Genomic DNA, 5,519 nt, shown 5'->3' on the forward strand with positions numbered 1-5,519 from the left:
ACTGGTCGTGGAACAGCTTCCTTTACAAACTTATTCTGCAGATTTAAACCTTCTTTACAAGTGAAAGTAATACAAGAAAGTATCACTGGGGAACCATGATAAAGAAACAGCAGAACAGTTTCGTCATGCTACTCTTCCTTTGAGTTGGGAAAAATTCTTGCATTGCGGCCGCTGAGAATAAAAGGGACATATGTTAGTTGGAAGAATGAAAAAAAATGTACCAACGATGTGTGTATGAAGTTATCTAAAACCATGCTAAAAAATGATCGCCTTGAAATCTTTATTTCAACATGCGGAAACCCTAATAAGTGTTCCATGAGTAATGTTCCATCATAAATGTGCTTTGCATAATGCTCCCTACAAAAAGTTCATTGAATAATGTTCCCTGATATGTTCCTTGAATAATGAAAAATAATGTTCCCTGAATAATGTTCTGTTCATGGGAAAATGTTCCCTAAAATACTGTTTGTTGACAATATATTCCTTGAATAATCTCTAAATAATGTTCCCTACGTAGGAAAAAAGTATAAAAAAAACCCGCCAATAATGACCTTTGGAAAATGTTCCTCGAATAATGTCCGCAAAATAATGTTCCTTGAATAATGTTCCCTAAATAATGTTCTTGGAATGCATTGTTAAAAAAATTTGAATGTTATAACATAAATTCTTGCATCATAGTTTGACCCATAGAAAATGGTCCCTAAGCAATGTTACCTATAAAAATGTTACCTGAAAAATGTTCTCTAAATAATGTTCATGTCAAAAATTCTCTAAATAATGTTCCCTGACAAAATGTTTCGTAAGCAATGTTACATAAAAAATGTTGCCTAAAATAACGTTCATTGGAAAATGTTCCCTAAATAACGTTTGTTGGAAAATGTTAGCTGGAAATGTTCCCTGGAAAATCTTCCCGTTAAAAGGTTAATGTTCTCTGCATAATGTTCACGCGAAAATGTTCCCTAAATGATTTTCCTTGACGAAATGTTCCTTGAATAATGCTCCGTAAATAATATCCCGTTTATAATGTTCCATCAATAATGTTACGTGAATAACTTTCCCAAATAATGTTCCCTAAACAAGCTACAAGTTGCAACAGAAAGATCTATAATCAATAATGTAGCTTGATTTCCAAATTGTTTAGTACGAACAAATAAACAAAAATGTTCTTCTTTTATGATGTAAAGATTTAATAATTTTTGTACATATATTTTCAAAAACATTATCAGAAAAGCATTAATAATGTCTCTTGGAGACAAGAAATTTGGTTGGAAGAATGTTCCATTAAATAATGTTCCCTACATAATATTACATAAATTATTATTGTTAGCAAAATAGTTTCATAGAAAAGTTCATGTTCCGTAAATAATGGTCTCCGGAAAATGTTCCTTGAATAATCTTCTGCTAAATAATGTTCCCTCAATAATTTTCAAAATGTCCATTCAAAGGAAACAGTTCAAGTGTTGAACCAAATATCACTCCATAAATGATCTTAAGTTGTGGTTAAGCATTCTTAAAAATGTTTCACAAAAAATTTCTTATAAAAATTTGCACATTTAAGAAACACGTACACACATTTGAAAAAGATGTTCTAAAAAAGGTTAAAAAAATATAATAAAATAATGTTCCTTGATGGTAAAAACTTGTTCTGTGGAAAATGTTTTCCTTAAGAATATTTTCTTGAATAATGTTCCCTACAAACCGGGTCCTAGATAACATGATTGACAACAAAGACCTACTTTTTCTTCTTCTTTACACTGACAATGTTGCCTTGCCTTTTTCTGGTCTAGCCGGCTGCATGATTAACAATTTCGTTGGTACAGACAATGTCGCCCAAAAAAACAAACGCGGGATGGAGGAGAAAAAAATGTTATAGTGAATACTTTAATAATCCATACATTCTAGGTGCACTTTTATGGGAAGAATATGAAAACAAAATATGTCCATGCATGGCTACCTAGTTGTGGGCATGAAAAACAATCACGCACATGCTTCATTAAAAATTATTTGGAAAAAATAAATAATCCCTGGACAACTTCTAACAATAAAAGGTTGTATTTCCTAAGGAAATGCATCAGCATTGTGTTTTGTCATGTAAGCCAGTGCATTTATCCACAAAAAGTGTGATTATGCTACTTCCTACAAAGTTCTTTAATCCTGTTTGCAAAAAAACACTTAGTACAAACCCAGGGGAAAATGAAACAGTTTGCACAAAACATGCCCCTCACAATCACCTAGTTTAGCTACAGCCCGGGGAAAAAGTGTTTTCCACACACCATGACACTTAAAAGTTTTTCAAACTTAAGACAGTAGAATTAAAAGTACTTCTAACAATAATCCCTGGACACCTTCTAACACTTAAAAGAGATGGTTTTCAGAAAACATATGGTAAAACACATAGTACTGATGGTAAAATTGCCTGGAATGTCTTATAAATGTAAAAATCATTTAGTACAAACCCAACAGAAAATGAAATAGTTTGCACAAAATGCCCCTCACAATCACCTAGTTTAGATAGAGGCTAGGGGAAAGAAGTGTTTTCCACACAGGAGAAAGAGACTTAAAAGTACTTCTGGTGCACATTCATGGCACGGAAAATGATGCATTCTAGTTGCTTGAAGATTTGTACAGATACCTAACGACGCTTCTTCCTCTTCTTGGTTGAAACATCTTCAAGTCCCTCGAAATTTTCTTCACCGATGTCAGACTTTGTCAGTTTGTAAGCAACAACCTGCCAGAATTGAGGAATAATTTCCTGATACAAATGAAAAATGTGAACAAAAGATTAAGCATACTAAAGTGATGAAAAAGAATTTTCCATTTTCCAATTTGAAAAATGTGAACAAAAGATTAAGCATACTAAAGTGATGAAAAAGATTTTAAAAAACATAGAACAAGAAAAAAAAACATACATCGTCAAAGTCCTTCATGTTCTTCCCATCCCAGATATCCATGTACATAATAGCATACAGAGCACAATTGTTGCTGTACAAGTTTACATGAAAAATCAGTAAAAAGAATTGCTTGTTTGAAAATGAGTTATAAATAAAATGCACTCATTGGGATGAAGTATAATAATGCTTGTTTAACTCACAGGTTGTTTTGCTGGGGGTAGTTCTCAGGTGAAATGCACTCAAAAGTCTCAACATTCTTGGACGTGGAACCAAAACACTTGAAAAGGATGCTCATGTTGAGGATCTATTTTAAAGGAAGTTGGATTGTTAAACAAGTGCAATACTTACATAAAAATGAAGAAAAACTAAATTATCTGGAAACTATAATTATATGGAGTTAGAAGGTAATAATGTGACAGGACAAGTATCACAAAACTGTTTGTGCATCCACTTGATTGGTTATTCCTCAAACCTTAAACTTAGAGAAGAAAATCATGTGAACTTCCCAGGACATCTCCACAAGTGGATGCCGATTTGCTATCTTCTGTTCCCTAAATTCTGGTCCGGCAAACCACTTTATTTTTCTTAATTACTAGCAAATCAGAAGAAGCTACACTGACGACACCAAAGCAGACCAATACTACTTGTGGAGCAGAGCAATACATCCTAACAAGTCAAACCAATTACTACATGATGCTCCTACACCTTACAGAAACTAAGAGAACATATAAAACAAAGTAGAGAAGAACTTCTCCAACATGCTACACAAACGCCATATCAACAACAAAAAGCCCCGGGCAAAGCACTACCACCTATCATCATCATGCTGCATCAAGCCCGAAAATCTAATCTCTTAAACAAACCCCCTAGTCCACACTCAGATTCACCAAATCAAAACTGACCCTGTACAACACCGCGTTCGTCAAACCCTAGAATCACTGGAGAAGGCACTAACATAACTAAATACACCCGATCTCGCGGTACCAATCGGAGAGAAGGAACACATTGCGGGGAATTGGGGCCGTTACCTTTCAAGATGACGAACTTGACGAAGTCCAATTCGACGTCGAGCTTGACGAAGCCCTAGAAGACGCAGACCTTCACGGGACCGTACACGCCGCAGACCTTCAAGGAACCCTAGAAGCCGACGAATACATTGGCCACCTGCAAAAAAAACATCCATACAGACGACGTCAGCCAGATCCGATCGGCGATGCCGCAGACGAATTGGGGGCGGGCAGAGTGGGGAAGAGGGTCGTCGATTGCTCAGGAGGGGCGCGGTGTTTTCCCGGAGGAAGAAGCAGATGAAGAACGAGGAAGGGGGATCCGGCAGGAGAAGCAGAAGAAAAGGAATGACCGTCTGAAGGTAGGAAGCAAGGAAGACAGCGAACATCTAATAAAGCAGGCCGGCCCAAATGAAGTCGGGGGGTGTGCGGCACCTCGACTCTGACGCAGAATGCGTCAAATAGGATTTTCCGGGGAAACCGGTTGGTCTTGTTGGTGCGCTGGGCTGGGCTGGGCCTCGACGGCACCCCGCCGATTTCTTCCTCTTCTTTGGCCCACTGCTAAAATAAAAGGAAATTTTCTTCAAATCACTTTGAGGACCCTAAAAAAACAAAAAAAAACTTTGAGGGTGCCCCCTCTCTCTAAATATCATATAAGGACATACGTGGTCATTCACCATAAGGTATACCCACCTCCGTATGTGACACGACGTATACACCTCGTACTCTGGCAGCAACATAAGTACCATTTATTACCCCAATGCAATCCTGAAATGACACTACAAGATTGTGTTATGGCAATAGCCGAACAATACAAGCATATCAAGGCATGAACTACATATTGTCAGTGATCACCTTGAAGTATAAATACCATCTTGGACTAGTACGAATGTTCGAAGGGGTCCGGCCTATTGGTGACACATCATCTCTCCTGTGAATTCCCCAACAGCATACAACCCTTGCCTGAACTATCTGGAGATGGTCTCTATTGATCTCTTGGAGGTGTTGTGCATAACCCTGAACCTCTGGTTATGACCAACAACATGGAGGAACATGACTACTTGCTCTTTCACACTGGTGTGGATGCTATCTTGTATCAGCCCCTGCTCTGAAAGTCTGCGCAAGCCTGGTAAATGGTGCTCTTTTCATTCGAAACATCCACGGAGACTCTGTGTCGTTGCAGTTGTTGATGTAATTCAGATTCGACATCCTCTCCTGATCCTGGAAAAACGTTGGATCATAACAGTTAACATGCCTAGCACCACGACGAACAACTCTTTTGTGGATCAACATATGAGCCATGACTGAATCACAATTATCAGTGTTGCAGCATGAACTACCAGCTTCATTCGTGCATGCATAACCTAGTCCACATCGAGATGCGTTGAGCAATGAGAAAAATCGATCTCCAGTCAATTTTCATCTCGCTCGGGCTGGCTCGCTGAAAACTGCCGATTCGAGGATTTTCAGCAGCTCGGGCTTTGGGCTGCTTTAAGATTCGTGTGATGCGAGTCAGCCTACCCCGTTTGTAACCAAACGTGTTTTTTTGGCCCAACTCGGCCTGCTGGTTAGAGGTAACACGGGCTATCAAACACGCCCTAAGGCCATTGTCTTGTGCAGGGAC

The sequence above is a fragment of the Triticum dicoccoides genome, chromosome 1B (assembly GCF_002162155.2).
Source record: "Triticum dicoccoides isolate Atlit2015 ecotype Zavitan chromosome 1B, WEW_v2.0, whole genome shotgun sequence".
In the NCBI taxonomy this organism is placed as follows: domain Eukaryota; kingdom Viridiplantae; phylum Streptophyta; class Magnoliopsida; order Poales; family Poaceae; genus Triticum; species Triticum dicoccoides.